The 22,621-nt window shown below is 39.5% G+C and overlaps 2 pseudogenes; both read left to right on the forward strand.

Annotated features, from left to right (window-relative positions):
• Positions 1–15,038: 15,038 nt before the first annotated feature.
• Positions 15,039–15,602, forward strand: LOC132182547 (cytochrome P450 76C2 pseudogene; annotated as a pseudogene).
• Positions 15,603–21,648: 6,046 nt separating this feature from the next.
• On the forward strand, positions 21,649–22,074 carry LOC148585340 ((R)-mandelonitrile lyase-like pseudogene; annotated as a pseudogene).
• The last annotated feature ends 547 nt before the right edge of the window (positions 22,075–22,621 follow it).

A 22,621-nucleotide genomic window follows, 5' to 3' on the forward strand; every position in this document is an offset into this window, starting at 1 on the left:
GGAGCATTCTGTAGCATTGTCATCAGTTTGCTTGTGGAGGACCCTTTGGGCTAAGAGAACAGCACTTAAGATACTACAATCTGGTTTCTATTGGCCTAATGTATTTAAGGATGCCTTTTTGTTTTGCAGCTCCTGCGATAAATGCCAGAGGACAGGTAACATCTCATCCAGAAATCAGATATCGTTGCAAAATATTCAGGAGGTGGAGCTCTTCGATGTATGGGGTATTGATTTCATGGGTCCATTTCCTAATTCATATGGTTATTTGTATATCCTTGTAGGTGTGGATTATGTGTCCAAATGGGTCGAGGCTGTCCCCTCAAAGACTAATGATCACAAAGTGGTTGTGAAGTTTTTGCAGGACAACATCTTCACTAGATTTGGGACACCACGAGCAATAATTAGTGATGGAGGCAACCACTTCAATAATTATGCCTTTGCTTCTTTGATCAAGACGTATGGCATCACCCATAAGGTTGGAACTCCGTACCATCCCCAAACCAGTGGACAAGTGGAGATCAGCAACAGAGAAATCAAAGGTATCCTTGAAAGGACAGTGAACCTCAATAGGAAGAATTGGTCACTAGGCTTGAATGATGCACTATGGGCTTATAGGATTGCTTACAAGACACCTATCAGTATGTCTTCATATCGGTTAGTCTTTGGGAAAGCATGTCATCTACCAGTGGAGTTGGAACACAAAGCATATTGGGCCATCAAGCAGTTTAACTTTGATATAAAACAAGCTGGCAACAAGAGGAAGCTACAACTCAATGAACTGAGGAATTGTGGCAGGATGCTTATGAGATCGCCAAGCTCTACAAGGAAAGGACCAAAGCATATCATGACAAACAACTAGTCAGGAAGGAGTTTCATGTAGGACAAAAAGTGTTGATTTATAATTCAAGATTGAAACTTTTCCCTGGTAAGCTCAAGTCAAGCTAGTCTGGACCTTGTATTATTACTAAAATTTTTCCTCAAGGAGCGTTGGAGGTTCGCAATCCAGAAAGCAATCGCATATTCCAGGTTAATGGACACAGAGTAAAGCCATATCTCGAAGTGAAATTGCTAACAAGAGATGAAGATCTGGCACTCCAATCTGCCCCCTATGCACCACCACCTTCTGGAGCATCTACTTCTAGACAGCATTGAGCAGGGACCACAGTCTAGCTGAAGACATTAAACTTAACGCTCATGGGAGGCACCCTATAGTTTATCCCTTTATCGAGTTTTGTTTAAAATGTTTTAAGTTCATCTTTTTATTTATCTTTAGTTTTGTTCCTTTTTACTTGTTTGTTTTTATCTTATTTTGCATGGACAAGTGTGCTTCAATCCAAGTTTGGGGGTGTGCTAAGTGCCATGCTTTCTAAAACTATGTCGTCCATCTCCCGGATACACGCTTTCCTTTATTTAGACACATTGGGGACAATGTGTCATTTAAGTTTGGAGGTATGGGCACACATGTTTTTCACACACACTTTGTCCCAATTTCATGTTATTTGTTTTGTGTGTTTGTTTGTTTAATAAAAAAAAAAAAAAAAATCTTATGCACGTTCATGTTTGCTCTAAAATTTTAAGTTGATCTAAAAGAATTGTGGCTTGAATTCATCAGTGAGTTTAAAATTTTGAACACATGATCTGATGAGTGAATCTGTTAGTTTGATTACTTGTTTAGGACAGTTGAAAAGTCACATGTTTGATCTGAACACTCAAGCACATTAGCACATAATTTGTGAAGTATGACATGAGGTCTAATATATGTGTTTCTGTACCTTGGATGAAAATGGATGACTTGTTAGATGAACACTTCGGCATATTTGAAAAAAAAAAAAAAAAAAGTATGAAATAAATGATCATTGATGGCTTTTCACTGAGTAACTGGACCCTTTGCCTCAAAACATTGAGTGTTCACGTCAAAAGGTGAAAAATTTGGATTTGATCAATGTCATGGTTAGTTTGGTTTTGTAGCCTTTTTGACTCGAGTTAGTAGGTCCTTATGGGTGTCTCTACGCCTAATGCTCTAAAACCACCTAGTTTGGGAGTCATTGATTTAACACTTGCTATATGGGTCAATTAGAAAGCTTAAGAGAATCAAACATTGCACAACCTGACCAAAAAAGAAGAAAAAAAGAAGAAAAAAATATATGCCATGGTTGTTCATTCTAATAGGGATTCCAATAAATTTTGAGATATGGAGACATTACATGTTAGAAAGAATTGGAAGCCTCATAATTTTGTGCTAGTTCACTTCACACTATTTTCAAACTTGTGATGTTTTAGCATGTCCTTTGTAAGTAGTTGCACTTTGAGATTCCAATTCCTTGTGAAGATGGAGTTCAATTTTTTTTTAAGCTTGTTAATGAATGAAAATCATGATCTTGAAGTGATGCTTTGCTTTTTGAAATAACATGAACTGTGCATGATGTTTGTGGATAACATCTATGAAAAACCCTCACGAGACTTCACTCGTCTTCTAGGAAATTCTTAGAGGTTTAAAAGGCTTGTTGCATATGCTAAATGCAATCGTACATCCCACGAAAGATGGATTTATCTTTTTGTTTTCTGTTTTTCAATTTTTGTTTTTAGTTTTGTATTGCTAAGGGACTAGCAATATGTAAGTTTGGGGGTGTGTTAAGTGCTAAAATATTCATATTTTCAGCCCTTAACTTGCATGTTTTAATCCTTTGGTTTTAGTTAATTAAGTCATTTTAATTCATTTTTGAGTTTTCCATACTTTTGTAGGCTTTTGGAAGAAAATGAAGTAAATCTGGAAGATTTGGGCTAAAAGAGAGAAGATAGGAATAATGGGAGCCCCTGACACTACGATCGATCACAGGTTACCTGCGATCGAGCGCAGTACCAGAAAGACACAACATGAAGGAGCGATCGAGCGCACGACAGAAGAAGATCGATCGCAGACCTGCGATCGAGCGCACACGGATTGCGATCGATCGCACCCGTGCGCGGGAGACATATCAAGTGGCGGCCAGATTGTCATTCTTTCCATATTAGGGTTTTCCATTTAGTAGGGCTAGATTGAAGCCCTAGTTATGTTTAGTTAATATTTCAATATTGGCGCCTTTGTAATGATCTTGTTGTGCTATTTAACTTGATTAATACCTGCTTGCATGAATTCCTCATATGTGTGTGCCTGATCAACATGTGCATATGGTATGGATTAGTTAGTTAAATCAACTTGGATGGCCGACTCCTGGGTTTAATAAAAGTAACAAAAGAATCCACACCGCGGTTCTTAGGTTAATCAACATGGGGAACCAAAACTAAACGCCATGCCCTAGGCCTCATGTGTTTGTCAATTTCCATAGAGTATATGCGTTCCTAAGAAACAACTTAGTATACATCATGCTAAATCCCTTAGAAAAGAAAAGAGTTAGAGTATACACCATGCCTAACTCGTTGCTTAGGGAAATCTATAGCTTAAGGAGTATATGCCATGCCCTTACGTTGACAAACATTAGATATGCATAACATGATCAAAGCATTGGCATATTGTTATATTAGCTAAATATAATTAGTGGTGAATATTGTTAAGTGCTAAAATATTCATATTTTCTGCCCTTAACTTGCATGTTTTAATCCTTTGGTTTTAGTTAATTAGGTCATTTTAATTTATTTTTGTGTTTTCCATACTTTTGTAGGTGTTTGGAAGAAAATGAAGTAAATCTGGAAGATTTGGGCTCAAAGAGAGAAGAAGGGCAAAATTGGAGCTCCCTGACCCTGCGGTCGATCATAGGGTACTTGCGATCGAGCGCAGTACCAGAAAGATGCAGCACAAAGCAGGCCATGAGCGATCGAGCGCACGACAGAAGAGGATTGATCACAGACCTGCGATCGAGCGCACACGGGTTGCGATCGATCGCACCCGTGCGCAGGAGACATATCAAGTGGCGGCCAGATTGTCATTCTTTCCATATTAAGGTTTTCCAACTCCCAATTGTAAAAGATTTTGAAACCCTACGAAATCCTAAGGTTTACTACTTTGCCAAGGACTTCTAAAGCCTATAAATAGACCCTTAAGCCTTTATAATAGGTATGCTTTTGTAAGGAGAAGAATATGAGCTCTTCAATTTCAAGTCTCAGGTTTATTCTTTTCCTTTCTTTTATTTTATTTTATGATGATGTTTAACATCAACTCTATGTGTAGCTAATTTATTTAGTAGGGCTAGATTGAAGCCCTAGTTATGTTTTGTTAATATTTCAATATTGGCGCCTTTGTGATGATCTTGTTGTGCTATTTAACTTGATTAATACCTGCTTGCATGAATTCCTCATATGTGTATGCCTGATCAACATATGCATGTGGTAAGGACAAGTTAGTTAAATCAATTTGGATGACCGAGTCCTGGGTTTAACATAAATAACAAAAGATATCTACACCGGATTCTTGGGTTAATCAACATGGAGAACTGGGAGTGTACACCCATGCCCTAGGCCTATGTGTTTGTCGATTTTCATAGAACATATGCTTTTCTAAAGAACAACTTAGTATATACCATGCTAAATCCTTTAGGAAAGAAAAGAGTTAGAGTATACACCCATGCCAAACTCGTTGCTTAGGGAAATCTATAGCTTAAGGAGTATACATCCATGCCCTTAGGTCTACAAACATTAGATAGACATAACTTGATCAAAACATTGACATATTGATATATTAGCTTAATATAATTAGTGGTGGATATCAAAGCCCTACCTTTTTATCATTATCAACTCAACCCAATCTTTGTTTTAGTTTACTTTTGGAATTGATTTTAAGCAAGATTCAGCAATTCTCGTGGGAATGATTCTGTATTTGCACACTATACTACTGTGTTGACCTCGTGCACTTGCGGGTAAAACACACAATTATTTGCCTATTAATTTAGGTAGGTAATTGTGAACAACAAGTTTTTGGCGCCGTTGCCGGGGATTGCGGCGAATTTTGTTTAAAATTATTTTCCTTTAGTTATGTTATTTTAATTTTCAATTTTCAATTTTATTTTTGTCAAAAATATTTTCTATTGATTCTAAATTTTTTCTGTTTTCTGTTTCAGGTTGCGGATAAACATTCTTTGATTGCGATCAATCGTCAGCCAAGTGCGATCGAGCGCATTGCGATTGAACGCACCAACAACCTGCGATCGAGCGCAGTTCCAGGGAGCATCCGAACCAACAGCATTGAAGCTGCCTGACTGAAGAAGCAATTCAATTAATGTAAGGTCGTCGATCTCAAGCCTCAACCATTATTCCACTCGATCCTGAAATTAAGCGGACAATTTGACAACGACCTAGAGACAAAGAAGAAGAGGAAGAAATTGAGATGGAAGATTTGCAAGAGAATCCAATTGGTCCAAGACCATTAGAGGCAAATCCACCACAGGGTGAGGAGACCGATGAAGCAGGCATTCGTTCCAGCAAACCTCCTTCAACCCTCATGCATAGCATATAAACCGGAGGTGGAAGGCAGCTATTATATTTCTCCTCAAATCCTTAATGCATTGACTCACTTCAGAGGCACAGCTACTGAGGATCCCAACTTGCATCTTAAAAAATTCTTTGATTTATGCAAGTTGCAACATGTCCAAGGCCTAACTCCAGAAAGACTCAGGTTAGTCCTCTTCCCCTTTTCTTTGAAAGATAATGCTAAACTGTGGTACAATTCCTTGCCTGCAGATTCTATCCATACTTGGGAAGAATTAACCACCAAGTTTCTGAAGAAGTTTTTTCCAGCTCAAAAGACAAAGCAACTTAAAAGGGAACTTCAAATATTCCAAGAAAGAGATGGAGATTTGTTCTTCAAGGCATGGGATCACTTCAATTCACTGCTTCTAAAGTGCCCACATCACAGCACCCCTCAAGATGATCAGGTACAAATTTTCTATTAAGGTTTAGATGATACTAACAAAGGGATGGTTGATTTAGCTTGTGGAGGAATGCTGATGGAAAAGAGTAGTGAGGAAGCCACAAGAATCTTTTAGATGTTGAGTGAACATAACCAACAATTTCCATCCATAAGGAGGCAAGGTGTAAGGAGCAAAGGCAGGAAAGAAGAAAATAGCGGAATGCAAAATCAGATGGCTGCCATGCAAAAGGCATTCCTTATGCTTGCAAACGCCATGACTACTCAGAACATCTCTCCCAATCAGCTAGCCACCCAATTCCAGGTATGTGCCATATGTTCTCAAGTAGGTCATACTACTGAAACTTGCCCTTTATATTCATTTGTAGATCAGGAGCAAGCGCACTATGTGGGACAAAGCAACTACCCCTACAAGAACAATTCATACTCCAATACCTACAAGCCAGGATGGCAAAACCACCCTGATTTATCATGGAGTAACAATCAAGGACGAAAGGGTCCCCAACAAGCAAGCCAACCAACTCAAGAGTCAAAACTGAACCAACTGGAGAATATGATACACACCCTGGTAGCTTCTCAACAGCAGTTCATGACTTCACAACAGCAATTCACGGCTGATCAAAGATAATTCAATACAAAGACTGATCAAGCCATTCAAAGATTGGAAGTGCAAATGGGGCAATTGGAAAAGGAGCCGAGTGAAGGAAAGCAGGGAGAATTTCCAGCCCAGACAATACCCAACCCAAGGGGTCATCAGCAGCTGGAAGCACTCACAGTTCTCAGGAATGGCAAAGTCATTGGAACTGAAGAGCCACCTCAAGCAACTCCAAAAGGACCATCAACTTCTAAGGTAAATAAAATGGAAAACGTAAATGCACCCCCCTTTCCTCAAAGGCTAGTCAAACCAAAGAAAGAAGAGCAACTCAGGGATATCTTTGAGACCTTAAGGAAAGTAGAAATCAACATTCCTTTATTAGATGCAATTAAACAAATTCCTTCATATGCTAAATTTTTAAAAGATTGTTGCACTAACAAAAGGAAGCTCCAGGAGTATGAGACAGTGGCCTTAACAGAAGAGGTAAATACAGTCTTGTTAAGAAAATTACCAGCATAGCTAACAAATCCAGGTAGTTTTACCACTCCTTGCAGGATAGGAGACCATTCTTTTGAAAATGCACTACTGGATCTAGGAGCAAGGGTGAATTTGCTACCTTAAACTATATATGAAAAGCTAGGATTGGGGGAACTTCAACCGACCTCTATCACCTTGCAACTGGCAAACAGAAGCATCAAACGACCAAGAGGTATACTAGAGGATGTGTTGGTAAAGGTAGGTACATTTATTTTACCTGCTGATTTCATTGTATTGGATGTGGAAGAATCCCCTATGCCATCACCTTTACCTATTATCTTAGAAAGACCCTTTATGAGAACTGTTCATACTACAATAGGTGTGAAAAAGGGTATTGTGAGTATGAAGGTAAATGGTGAGACAATAGAATTCAAAATATTCGATGCATTGAAATTACCTCAAGAACATTTAGAATGTTTTGATGTTTGTATGATCCAAGATGTTAGTGAGACAGTTTTGCAGGACCAACATAAAGATCCATTGGAGGCCACCCTCACCCATAGTCTCACAAGGCAGGACATTGAGCCAGAACTTGAAGATATTACTAATGACGTCATGGAAACAGTGCATCACCTTGAGGCTTCTCCAAAATACTAAAGTAAGTATAATCCTCCCTTCGAGATTCTTGAGCCTACTAATACCTCTCTTGTTCCCTCTATTGTCCAGGCACACAAGTTGGAGTTGAAGCAATTGCCAGAGCACCTAAAATATGCATACTTGGGAGAAAACAAGACACTACCAGTCATCATTGCTGCAAATCTGAGTTGTGGGGAAGAAGAAAAGCTGTTGAGAATTCTTAGAGAACATAAAACCGCCTTGGGGTGGACCATTGCTGATATCAAAGGAATAAGTCCAGCTAAGTGCATGCATTAAATCTTCCTTGAAGATGAAGCAAAGCCAACCAGGGATGCACAGAGAAGACTCAACCCACACAGGAAGGAGGTAGTCAAGGCATAAGTATTAAAACTACTAGATGTGGGCATCATCTATCCCATCTCAGACAGTAAATGGGTTAGTCCAGTCCAAGTAGTGCCAAAAAAGAGTGGGATCATAGTGGTGAAGGATGAAGATGATGAACTGATACCCACAAGAGTAACCACTTGGTGGAGGGTATGCATTGATTATAGAAGACTAAACAATGTAACCAGAAAAGACCATTTTCCATTACCCTTCATTGACCAAATGCTAGAGAGGTTAGCTGGCCATAGCCACTATTGTTTCTTGGATGGGTACAGTGGCTATAATCAGATTGCAATAGCACCAGAAGATCAGGAGAAGACCACCTTCACATGTCCTTTTGGCACATTCGCCTACAGAAGGATGCCATTTGGCCTATGCAATGCCCCAGCCACATTCTAGAGATGCATGATGAGCATTTTTTCAAACATGGTGGAGAAAACCATTGAGGTATTTATGGATGACTTTAGTGTTTTTGGGTCTAGTTTTGATGAATGCCTCCACCATTTGAAGAATGTTCTCAAGAGGTGTGAAGAATGCAACCTACTGCTCAATTGGGAAAAATGCCATTTCATGGTTCAACAAGGCATTGTATTGGGTCATGCTATTTCAAGCAAGGTCATTGAGGTGGATAAGGCCAAGATAGATATCATCTCCAAACTTCCCCCACCTCTGACAGTAAAGGGGGTGAGGAGTTTTCTTGGACATGCCGGGTTCTATAGAAGGTTTATCAGGGATTTCTCCAAGATCTCTAGACCCCTCTGTGCATTGCTACGGAAGGAGGCCAAGTTTGAATGGACTAAAGAATGTATGACTGCCTTCAACACACTGAAAAAGCTGCTCACTTCTGCACCAATAATGCGAGCACCTGATTGGAGTCTACCCTTTGAGCTCATGTGTGATGCCAGTGACTTTGCCGTGAGAGCTGTCTTGGGTCAAAGAATCAAGAAGGTACCTCATGCCATTTATTATGCTTCTAGAACATTGAATGATGCCCAGCTAAATTATTCTACCACTGAGAAAGAATTATTAGCTGTCATATTCGCTTTGGAGAAGTTCAGGTTGTAGCTAATTGGTTCTATGGTTATTGTATTCACTGATCATGCTGCATTGAGATATTTGTTTGCCAAGAAAGATGCCAAACCTAGATTGATCAGATGGGTATTATTACTACAAGAGTTTGACCATGATTAGAGACAAGAAGGGCAGTAAGAATGTGGTGGCAGATCACTTATCCAGATTACTCCATGAGGAGGAAGGAGATGAGCTCCCACTGAATGAAAATTTTCCAGATGAGCGGTTGTTTGCAGTTGATATCCAACTCCCATGGTATGCAGATATAGTGAATTATATCACTGCCAAGGTGTTTCCTCCAGGTCTGTCTAGCCAAGAAAGGAGGAGGTTAATGTCTATGTCTAGACAATACCATTGGGATGACCCCTATTTGTTAAAATTCTGCCCTGATCAAATCATTAGAAGGTGTGTCCCAGAAGATGAGCACTTGAGTATTTTGCAGCACTGTCACCAGTTTGCTTGTGGTGGTCACTTTGGGGCCAAGAGAACATCGCTTAAGGTATTACAGTTTGGTTTTTATTGGCCTAATATGTTTAAAGATGCTTTCTTGTTTTGCAACTCTTGTGATAGATGCCAAAGGACAGGTAACATCTCATCCAGAAATCAAATGCCACTGCAAAATATTCAAGTTGTAGAACTCTTCGATGTTTGGGGTATTGACTTCATAGGTCCATTTCCTAACTCATTCGGTTATTTATATATTCTTGTGGGTGTGGATTATGTGTCTAAATGGGTCGAGGCTCTCCCCTCAAGGACTAATGATCACAAAGTAGTTGTGAAGTTTTTGCAGGAAAACATCTTTGCTAGATTTGGAACACCTAGGGCAATCATTAGTGATGGGGGGAGCCACTTTAACAACTATGCCTTTACCTCTGTGATGAAAAAGTATGGCATCACTCATAAGGTTGGCACTCCATACCTTCCCCAAACCAGTGGTCAAGTGGAGATCAGCAACAGAGAAATCAAAGGCATCCTTGAAAGGACAGTGAACCCCAATAGGAAGGATTGGTCACTACGCTTAAATGATGCACTATGGGCTTATAGGACTGCTTACAAGACACCTATCGGTATGTCTCCATATCGTTTGGTTTTTGGGAAAGCATGTCATCTACCAGTGGAATTGGAACACAAAGCGTATTGGGCTATCAAGAAGTTTAACTTCGATACGAAGCAAGCTGGTGACAAGAGGAAGCTCCAACTAAATGAATTGGAGGAACTGAGGCGTGATGCATATGAGAATGCCAAGCTCTACAAGGACAAAACCAAAGCATACCATGACAAACAACTGGTCAGGAAGGAGTTTCACGTAGGACAGAAGGTTTTGATCTATAATTCAAGATTGAAACTCTTCCTTGGAAAGCTTCAGTCAAGATGGTCTGGGCTCGGCATTGTTACACAAGTATTCCCTCATAGAGCCTTGGAAGTTCACAACCCCCAGACCGACCAGTCATTCAAAGTCAATGGACACAGAGTCAAGCCATATCTTGAAGTAAAGTTAGTACCAAGAGATGAAGATTTGGCACTCCAATTCATCCAAAATGGAGCATTTACTTATGAGCAGGAATGAGCGGGGACCACAATCTGGCTGAAGACGTTAAACTTAGCACTCATGGGAGGCACCCCATAGCATATCCTTTTGTTTTGTTTTGTTTGACTTATGTTTTGTTTTTATTTTCCTTTGTGTTTCATTTTACTTTGGTGTTTTTAGTGTTTCAAGTCTTTTTTCATGTTTCTACATTCTGTTATTGCGATCGATCATATCCAGCGTGTGATCGAGCGCAGGTCTCCACTTGTGGTTTCATCGCATTCTGTTAGTGCGATCGAACCCACCATGCGTGCGATCGAGCGAACTTGGGCAGCATCCCATAGTTATCTTTTTATTTTGTTTTGTTTAGTGTGTTTTAAGTTAATCTTTTTTATTCATCTTTAATTTGGTTTCTTTTTACTTGTTTGTGTGTTTTATTATTTTGCAGGGACAAGTGTGCTTCAATTCAAGTTTGGGGGTGTGCAATGAGCCATGCTTCCCAAGATCATGTTGAGCATCTCCCGGGTATATTCTTTCCTTTACTTAGACACATTGGGGACAATGTGTCATTTAAGTTTAGGGGTATGGGCACACATGATTGTTCACACACTTTGTACCAATTTCGAGTTATTTGTTTGTGTGTTGGTTTATGATCAAAGACAAAAGACAAAATAATAATAATAAAAAATTAAAAATTAAAAATTAAAAAAAAATAAAATTTATGCTTGTTCACGTTTGCTCGAAAATTTTAAGTTGATCTAAAAAGAATGGTGGCATGAATTCATCAGTGAGCTTAAAATTTTGAACACATGATTTAATGAGTGAGTCTGTTAGTTTGGTTCCTTGTTGAGGGTAGTTGAAAAATCACATGTTTGATCTGATCACACAAAGCACATTAGCACATAAGCTGTGAGGTATGACATGAGGTCCGATTTGTGTGTTTCTGTATCTTGGATGAATTTGGATGACTTATTAGATGATGACACTGTGGCATATATATTGTGAAAAAAAAAATGATCATTGATGGCTTTCACTGAGTAACTAGACCTCTTGCCTCAAAGCATTGAGTGTTCACGTCAAAAGGCGAAAAATTTGGATTTGATCAATGCCATGGTTAGTTTGGTTTTGTAGCCTTTTTGACTCGAGTTAGTAGGTCCTTAGGGGTGTCTCTACGCCTAATGCCCTAAAACCACCTGGTTTGGGAGTCATTGACTTAACACTCGCTACATGGATCAATTAGAAAGCTTAAGGGAACCAAACATTGCACAAACCTGGCACCAAAATAAAAAATAAAAAAATAAAAATAAATATATATAAAAATAAAAATAAAAAATAAAAAATATGCCATGGTTGTTCATTCTAATAGGAATTTCAGTGAATTTTGAGATATGGAAACATTACATGTTGGAAAGAATTGGAAGTCTCATACTTTTGTGCTAGTTCACCTTACACTGTTTTCAAACTTGTGATTTTTAACATGTCCTTGTAAGTAAATGAACTTTGAGATTCCAATTCATTGTGAAGATGGAGTTCATCTTTTTAAACTTGCTAATGAATGAAATTCACAATCTTGAAGTGATGCTTTAATTTTTAGAATAACATGAACTGTACATGATGTTTGTGGGTAACATTTCTAGAAAACCCTCACGAGACTTCACTCGTCCTCTAGGGAACTCCTAGGGGTTTAAAAGGCTTGTTGCATACGCTAAATGCAATCGTACATCCCACGAAAGTTGGATTTATCTTTTTGTTTTTTATTTTTCCATTTTGTTTTTAGTTTGGTATTGCTAAGGGACTAGCAATATGTAAGTTTGGGGGTGTGTTAAGTGCTAAAATATTTATATTTTCAGCCCTTAACTTGCATGTCTTAATCCTTTGGTTTTAGTTAATTAGGTCATTTTAATTCATTTTTGTGTTTTCCATACTTTTGTAGGCGTTTGGAAGAAAATGAAGTAAATCTGGAAGATTTGGGCTCCAAGAGAGAAGAAAGGCAAAATGGGAGCTCCCTGACACTGCGATCGAGCACAGGGTGCTTGCGATCGAGCGCAGTACCAGAAAGACGCAGCACAAAGCAAGCCATGAGCGATCGAGCGCACGATAGAAGAGGATTGATCGCAGACCTGCGATCGAGCGCACACGGGTTGCGATCGATCGCACCCGTGTGCAGGAGACATATCAAGTGGCGGCCAGATTGTCATTCTTTCCATATTAGGGTTTTCCAACTCCTAATTGTAAAAGATTTTGAAACCCTACGAAATCCCTAGGTTTACTACTTTGTCAAGGACTTCTAAAGCCTATAAATAGACCCTTAAGCCTTTAGAATAGGTTTGCTTTCGTAAGGAGAAGAATAGGAGCTCTTCAAGTTCAAGTCTCAGGTTTATTCTTTTATGAAGATGTTTAACATCAACTCTATGTGTAGCTAATTTATTTAGTAGGGCTAGATTGAAGCCCTAGTTATGTTTTGTTAATATTTCAATATTGGCTCCTTTGTGGTGATCTTGTTGTGCTATTTAACTTGATTAATACCTGCTTGAATGAATTCCTCATATGTGTGTGCTTAATCAACATATGTATGTGGTATGGACTCGTTAGTTAAATCAATTTGGATGACCAAGTCCTGGGTTTAACATAAATAACAAAAGATATCCACACTGGATTCTTGGGTTAATCAACATGGGGAACCAGGCAGGGACGGAGCCAGGAAATTTTATGGGAGGGGGCCAGCCAAATTTTTTTTTTAGTTCTCTAGAATTTTTTTATTAAAAAAAATTATTTTGGTTGTTTTTTATGAACTAAAGACTACCGTAAAAGCAAAAAAAAAAAAGTGGACATTTGAAAGTAAGGGTCAAAAATAAAAAAACTTAGTAGGTATGGGCCAACAAAATTTAAAATATGGCCAAAAGTTTTTATTGGATATGGCCAAAAAAATTTAAAAATAGGGCCAATTTTTTTTTTTTTTTTTTTTTTAAGGGGGCAAATGACTAAAATTAAAACTTTAACTTCACTTTTTTTAATTTTTTTATTATTTTTTTTACTTATAATATTTTTTTTCCTTATTTTGGGGGGGGACCATGGCCCACCCTGGTCCCCCCCTCCCTCCGTCTCTGGAACCGGGAATATACACCCATGCCCTAGGCCTTATGTGTTTGTCGATTTCCATAGAACATATGCTTTTCTAAAGAACAACTTAGTATATACCATGCTAAATCCTTTAGGAAAGAAAAGAGTTAGAGTATACACCCATGCCTAACTCATTGCTTAGGGAAATCTATAGCTTAAGGAGTATACACCCATGCCCTTAGGTTGACAAGCATTAGATAGACATAACTTGATCAAAACATTGGCATATTGATATATTAGCTTAATATAATTAGTGGTGGATATCAAAGCCCTACTTTTTTATCATTATCAACTCAACCCAATCTTTGTTTTAGTTTACTTTTGGAATTGATTTTAAGCAAGATTCTGCAATCCTCGTGGGAATGATTCCGTATTTGCACACTATACTACTGTGTTGACCTCGTGCACTTGCGGGTAAAACACACAATTATTTGCCTATTAATTTAGGTAGGTAATTGTGAACAACAGATATCAAAGCCCTACCTTTTATTATCATCACTTAAAAAAATCAATCTTTGTTTTACTTAAGGAATTTATTTTTAAGCAAAATTCAGCAATCCTCGTGGGAATGACCCTGTACTTGCACCATATGCTACTATGTTGACCTTGTACACTTGCAGGTAAAACGTATAATTATCTACCTATTAATTTAGGTAGATATTTGCACAACAAATTTGGACCTTGGCTTCGGGTCCCGTCGCCGACAAAGAGATATGGGAGGGGTGGAGGTTGGGTGACAGGGGGAGAACCAGCAACGCTCATGCAAGAAACTTCTATGGAGAACGGGGCCAACAATGCAAATATGGGAAAGGAGAGGGAGGAGGAGAAGGAGAAGGATCCACCAGATGGAGGCTCATCAGAGAATTCCAAAACACTAGTGAGGGGCAGTTTCAGAACAACCCACAATCGAAGTCCATCTGTTTGCCCCATAACTAGAAACGCAAATCATGGGAGACTGCAGTTACAAGATGAGGAGATTGATGAGGGTGGGGATTCGGGAGAGAATATTGGTGGTCTTAATTTGTGTCCTAATGGAGGGGAGAGCATTAATGAAAAAGATTTTGGAGTTATGAATATGAGTCAACCATCAAATGAGCACTGTTTAGGTGGGGAAAAAAATATCTACGTGGGCCAATGGGACTCAATCAAGGAGAAGATGGTTTGGGCAATTGTTGAAAAAGGTGAAGCTATAGATGGAATGAAGGGAGGTGGGTTAGCTGGCAGCAGGGCACTTAATCCACCTAGCGGCCAAAATGAGGTGTCTCCAAATTTTGTATTTGGAAAATTCAAGGCGCATTGTAGTACTCACGTGAGTTCTCCAAAGAGCAAAAAAATCGAAGGCTCCTATGAGAAAGTAGCATGAAGCATGCAGCATGGGTGTTTGCAGTGGTATGGGGGATAATGGATTGGGAAAAAGAAAAAATCTGGATGGTGAGAGGGGAGACTATCGGGCAACAGAAAAAAGGAATATGAGGAAAGGGGTAGAGGAGGACCTTTATGGCGAAAGTGAAAGAAACCTTTGTTTGCACCCACCAGCTCCTTTCCTAATTCCCCACAAAGCTGAGATTGACGTAGAGTTATGTGGTTGCATCGTGCCCAAGAAGGCACAGATACTAGTAAACATGTCGGCAATGGGACGAGATTCAAATATATGGCCAAACCCAAATTTGTTTCTGCCTGAAAGATTTTCAGAGAAGGACATTGACTTCAAAGGGGGAGATTTCGAGCTCATTCCCTTTGGAGCTGAAAGAAGGATCTGCCCTGGATTGCCTTTGGCCAACCGGATGGTGCATTTGATGTTGGCCTCTCTTGTCCACCACTTCAATTGGAAGCTTGCAAATGAGATGAAAGCAGAAGATATCGACATGAGAGAGATGTTTGGGATTTCCTTACATAAAGCCGAGCCCCTCCGGGCTATTCCCATTAGATCCATGTAATTTTCCTTCTTTATGGTTGTAGCCAAGTATGGATATATATACATGTATAATGTAAGGATTTTCAGATTTTGTGCATATGCAGAATAAATGACTAGGCTTATCGCTTGTGAATCTGTGATGCGACATATGGCAATCATAGATTGAGCCAACGCATCAATGGCTTGATGGACCAAGCACTATAGCGAATTGAAAAAGAGAAATAATAGAATTCATTCTATTTTTAACTATCTTCATAGTGAATCCACCATTGAATTTGTTTGGGGTCCACATGAATGTACAAATCTAACGATTGATATATTGAATTTATAAGATGAGATTGGAGAAAATATTGACGTGAATCATTCTTCGATTGAAAAATCTATAAAAAGGCCAAGTTTTCAGTTGATAACACACAAAACTTTCTTTCTTCAGATTTTTTTTATTTTTAAATAGTTTAAGCGAAAGGAAGAGTTCTTGAGTAGCAAAGCCCAGCAAAAGTGGATTATCTGTATTGAAGTTCAAATTTTGGGGGATTATCTGGATTATCTCTCTCTCTCTCTTTCTTTTTCTCTTACTCTCTCTGTGGGTGTGGCCGAAATTAGGGTTTTGGAGCTCAGGAAAGGGTTCTTCACCATTTCTAACCCTTGGATGTAGATTTGTTGTGTTGGAACTTCAATCTCTCTGTATAGTCTAAGGTAAGAATACAAATCCTAAATTTTCCACGTATTAGGTTGATTTTGGGGGATAATGCTTATTCCTATAAATTTCTTTAGGATTTTTGTGTAAGGAAAGGATTTACACTATACTCGAGCTGTGGGTTGGAAATTTGAGATGTGGAATTTCGATTCTCCGTTCAATCAATGTAAACTCTAATCTTCTTGATTCATGTCAATTTTGGGGGTAATATGCTAAACCCTAATTTCTCTAGTGTATTAGGTTAATTGATTGTGTTGTAGTCATTAACCCTAAAATTCATTAGGATTCCATAGAAAATTGGGGCTTATGGTGTATGAGCACTATGAGTATTACTAAAGTTAAAGTTTTGTTTTGGGTTGAAGTCTAATTGTGAATTGTAATGTAACATTGTAGTATGTGCTTGAGTTAAGGATCCTTCTCAATTATCAAGGATATTGTAAGTATATTACTTACCGAAAAAAGAAGATATTTACTTGTTTTAAGGCACGAATATAATGTTTTACATGAGCTAGATATTTTGTGAATAAATGTGAATATCTGCGCTTTGATGATTTTTCATGTGATAATGTAGTTGTTTGCCCGCTTTCAGCTAGCCATTCATCATCTTCAAAAAGAGCATTCGACTGCGAGGCCATGGCAGCGTTTACTTGGAAGGTGTCTCCCTTGACAGGCAATGTCAATTTGATAGAAGCAATCAAGGGCGTGATCATGGTTATTTTTGCCGCAGATTTTGACAAGCAACCCAATTAGCATTTGAATTATTGGAAGGAGTAGTGTTGGTCTTACCTTGTAATTTATATTAAGATTCTATTTGTTAAGGATAAAATCGGTAACCAGATTTTGCCAGCTGTAACACACCCTAACGAGGGAATCCTCGCCCTGGACTAGAGTTGGGCTCGCTCCGAGGCCCATAGCAGGAACAGCTATCAAGACATGTGGTTCGTCAAACGAACTAGTCCCCCTTGGAAACTTGCCATGCCGAACCCCTTCATTGTACATCTCCACCGAACCCCAGAGGTTATTGAGCCAAGCCCAGCCTAGCCCTAGCAGAGCATCCTCGAGAAAAGGAGAGTCCGCCTGGGCAAACTACCCCTCGAATACGACAAACAGTACGAGAAGTAGAGGTGGGTAGATTAACCGTTAATCGTTTAACCGACCGTTTACCGGCTTCGACCGAATCGATATTAATCGTAATCATTTAACCGATATTCTTATCGGTTAAAAATTTTGTACCGAAATTCTTATCGGTCTTGTCCGATCCGGTTAACCATTTGTTATCGGTTAATCGTTTTAACTGATAAGAACCGGTATGGGGGAAGGCTAGTAACGAAACCAATCTAGTTCAGTTGGTAGGGCACTGGAGCACAAGGCTTAGATCCTCGTGGTCATGGGTTCAAGCCCCTATGGTTTTTTTTTTTTTTCTCCTCCTCCCACGCAGCAGACTCTTTCTTCAGCTGTTTTTCTTTCTTTTCCTTCTCATCATTTCTTTTCCCAATTCCCACGCCACATATTGCTTTTCTTTTCTTTCTTTTTTTTTTCTCCTCCTCCCACGCAGCAGACTTTTTTTTCCTCATTGTTTTTCTTTCTTTTCCTTCTCACCGTTGCAGGAGAATGGGTTTCTTCCCCATTTTTTTTTTCTCTTTCCAGTTCTTGCAACATCAGCCCCCATCTGCTTTCACAGACCTCTCTTTTAGCATCAAAGATTCAATTCAGCTAAGAGTTTTTGCCTTTTGGTGCTTGGGGGTTAGAGAAGTAGAGAACACTAAAGAATGTGAGATTTATAGCCGGTTTAACCGAACTGTTTAACCGTGTTCCGTTATAACCGATAATTTTAGTTAAAATTCTTATCAGTTCGGTATCGGTTAAGAAACCATTTAACCGAAAATTATCGGTTAATAACTGATAAGAGCCAAAACCGGACCGTTTTGACCGATACCCACCCCTAACGAGAAGGTTATGAGGTACGCCATACTCCTCCTACCAAACCTCTGATTTGAACAGGAGGAGCGATCACATCATGGAGAGTGTACGTCCTTACACAACAGTGGGGTGTCCCATCAACGAGATCTATGCTGATGGAAGCATGGGAGTCATCTTCGCTCGTACAATGGGTGGGCCAGCCCCTATAGGAGCCATACCAGATTAGACCTTGATGATCCACGTGTCACGGCCCTGGACAGGCATGCTCAGTAATCATCCCGAGGGGATCGAACGGTGATGAAGAGAGGATCGCTGAGAGCCATCCAATTAGACGACCATCTAGGTCTTTGATCAGCATATGTATAAAAGGAAAAATTTATCCAATAAAAAGGGAGGAATATTCATAATCTACTTTTCTCTTCTTCCTTTCCCTTTACTCTTGACTATGTTTTACAAATCACCATTATCAAGCTTGTGCAAGGGGATTAGTGCAAACACCTAGGGACTGAAAAATGTGTTAACAGTTTGGTGCCGTCTGTGGGAAATGACTAGTAGGAGGTTTTAGTCCTTTCTCATTTAACAAATATGCCGGCCACAGGAGACTGAGATGCCCGCTGTCGACAGGAGCATCCATCTGCCAGTGGGCTTTCCATGCCACCACCAACACAAGGTATAACCACCAATGCCTTTACACTGGTAACGCCCTCGAATATGACCAGAAACCAGGCCAGACCTCTGCTCATGCCAAGGCGCACCGATGGAGCTGGGACCTTTGAGTCAAGCAACCCACATGTGGTCTATTTGGCCGCTCAGCTGGAGCAAGAGCGAGAACGAGTCCGAAGCCTCACACAGGAAAATGAAGAGTTAGCGCGTCAATCTCAACTCTAGGGACCGCCCCAAGAACAACCAACTAGAGGAGTGTAGAATAACCCCTCTCAGTCAAATGCGGAGGATGGAGTGCACCACCATGGCAGGTATACAGGTGCGATCCCAAAGAGATATTACCTACAGGACGAAGATTACTACAAAGAAGAGACCCCCAGGGAAAAGTATCGTGGACGTGGTGCTTACGGCCACGACGGGTATGGCTACGACTACCCATAGTACGGAGGCGGATACATCCGCGGTGGCTGATACACCCATCTTCTTCGTATTCTTCCTCTTCCAATTGGTCATCTTCTTTGGGGTAGATGCTGTCAAACATAAGAGAAGACCCTTCTTCTTCGTACTCTTCCTCTAGGTTGGATGGCAAAGGTCTTTTAATGGGATCTTCCTCATCGACATCGTCATCATTGGTTGGTGGGAAATCCCAATCCACGAACCCTTGTGAAGGATCTTCAACTTCGTCATATTCGAACTCTTCATTAAGGATCTCAGATTCTAGGAACTCCTCATCAATGGACTCACCTTGCCCCTCCACATAAAGATTGGATAGACGAATTTGAGGTTGGCAAGTAAAGGTCAAATTGGCCTGTCGTGGACTCTCTGCATCATCCCATGTTTCCCTAAACACCTTCTTTTTTTTTTTTTTTGTAGGAATTTTATATTTTTCTTGTCACAGCCATAGACCCTTGTCTCCAATTCTGTGATGTTTGGCCCATGGTATACTTATGGGGCAAGAAGGTGACTCACATGTATTTCAATAGTGTCTCCCAACTATTGATCTTCAATTTGCCTTACCACACCCTATTTTGCTTCATTGCCACCACGTAGCAACTCTTTCCCAGAATGTGCGTACCAACAAAGAGACTCGTCGTTCATCGGGCACCCCTTTGAAGTCAAGAACCTCTTCAACAGCCAACACCCAATCCAAAAATTCTTCGGGTTGTAAATCCCAGTAGAATTCCGGAATATTGAGTTCGAATCTACTCACTCGCTGATTGGCATGAGCTTGCACAAGGTGCTGACGTCCGTGTGTTCGGCGTTTTGCAAACGGGTCTCTAGATCAACTCCCTTTGTGACCACACAGGTTGGATATTCCGATAGTGAGGTTTTTAATTTGATCCCTCATAGCCTTGAATCGATCCTCCATGTGTTGCCAACGTTTAGCGTTAGATTTGCCTTCTGCCTCCGCGAATTGTGGTATTGGTTGGCGACGACAATTGTTCGAACCACCACCCATGTGCCACAAATGAATCGCCGATTGCTCCTTACGTGCTGTCTCCATGCGCACGTGCACCTCGTTCATGTCTGCACAACGGTCACTCCTCCCCATTCATGAAAAGTAATTGAGCTCTGATACCAACTAATGCAGCCTGACTTGGTGGGTTGCAGCGAAGAACAACAATAAAGCAGCGGATAAGTAATTCTAGATCTTAAGTTTATCAATAGTCTGAGAATTCTTCTTGAAAAGCTAGATACTCTCTAGGTTTTGAAGGAAAAGAGGAATAAACTCAACTATGAGTAATTCTCATTAATAAAAATCAATAATCAACATAAACTGATTTTCTAGAGGATATAAAGATGTATTTATAGCCCCAATACTCCTAAACCTAATAAAACACGAAATATAGATTCCCTAAACTCTAACCCTAATATAATAACGAAATAAAGTCGGTTTAAGCCAATAAAATGTGAAAATAACATAACGTCTCCCGTGTGCGCTCGATTGTGCGGTTGAGCACAGTCATCGAGCGCAGTACCAGACCGGATGTCTCCCATGTGTGCTCGATCGTGCGATCAAGCGCAGTCATCGAGTGCAGTAGCAAACCGGTTCGAACGGGGCTACTGTTTAGCTCTCCGATCTGCATCACCCTCTCTCTGTTTCTCTCCGTTTCAAATTTTTTTTTTTTTTTGGCATCCTCTGATTGGTATGTATATATATTGTAAACAAAATTCATAACAATTTTTGTTGTATATAGAAATTTGTTTTCATCCCCCTCTCACTTTCTCTACGTTTCTGTACCAGTTTTTTTTTTTTTTAATTTTTTTTTTTTATTCCTTTATTTTTATATCATCCTCTGATTGGTATGTATGTATATTGTAAACAAAATTCATAACAATTGTTGTTGCATATAGAAATATTTTTTTCATCCCCTCTCTCTATGTTTCTCTCTCTCTCTCTCTCTGTTTCTGTACCACATTTTTTTTTTTGTTTTTTTTTTTAAAATTATGTATGTTTTTTTTTTTTTTAATGGCATTCTCTGATTGGTGATATGATGATTATGTGATTTTTTTTTATATAAATAATTGGGTAAATATATTATAAGTCCCTGAGTTAACCTGCAAAAAATAAAAATAAAAAACTCCCTAAATTTTTTTTTTTTTGGAAATTTACTCCATGAGTCAATCGAAATGCTAATAAAATCTCTATTGTCAAAATTTTTTAACTGCTATTAGATTGGTTGAAACGCATTATTTTGCGGCATTAATAACATAGCTAATTTTTTATTAATCTAATTTAAAATTAAATTAAAAATAAAAAATAAAAAAACCATCTCCGGCGACGTTGATGGCGAGGAAGATTATCGGGCCGCTTTCAAGTGGGTCGCTGAGACTGGCTTCAATGGATATCAGGGTGAATCCAATTGTTCGATTCAACTATTTTAACAACCCGGTGGATGCCATGACTGGCGATATCCTGAGGAGCCGGTCTTTGGCGAACTTCAAGTTCAGGGACTGATTTGGCAGCCGCAGTTTTCGATTCGTGGGACCTGCGTTGCCCGTTGACCAGTCAAACCACCGTGTAATGGAAGATTTTTGCAGCCGCACGGTTAGTATCATGTGGCACTACCATGGGAGCTGTGTTGTGGGCAAGGTGGTTGATCGAAATTTCCGGTTGATTGGTATTGATGAGCTCCGAGATGTTGATGGGTCCACGTTTGGTGTGTCGCCGGGGACAAATCCTCAGACGACTGTACTGATGCTTGGATGGTAAGTTAATGTTTTACATTTAATTACTTGATAGCCATTGATGTTTGCGGAAGAAGAGATTTGACTATTCAGTGGGTTTCTTTTGGCAGATACATTGGATTGAAGATTCTCATAGAGCGGATGAGATATAAATCATAACCATCTGCTCTTTTGGGCTCCAATAGTGGTTTTTTGATTTCTTTTTCTTTTTCTCATTCAAAATAATACGAGGATGTTGTCCCAAAAGGCTTAGTAAAATTCAAAATAGAATTTGTACAGATTGTTGATTTCACTTGTCAAATTCATCTTTTCTCTTGACATTTCCAGTCATTTCATATCCAACCGGTAGGAGATGGTTGGCGAGTATAGACCTGGTCCCACGCAAACCCATCCCAGTCTGTACTTCTGCATATTTGACCGTGAGGATACGAATTTTCTCAACTCAATGGATTTGATTAATTGAAAATTCAGCAAGAAAATTATGAAAGAAAAAAAGGAATGTAAAAGGAAGGGAAGAAGAATCGCACCACTAATCGCCTATTATAGCATCTCCAGCAGTAAGAGATATTTTA

The sequence above is a fragment of the Corylus avellana genome, chromosome 5, assembly GCF_965113065.1.
Source record: "Corylus avellana chromosome 5, dhCorAvel1.hap1.2, whole genome shotgun sequence".
Lineage (NCBI taxonomy): Eukaryota > Viridiplantae > Streptophyta > Magnoliopsida > Fagales > Betulaceae > Corylus > Corylus avellana.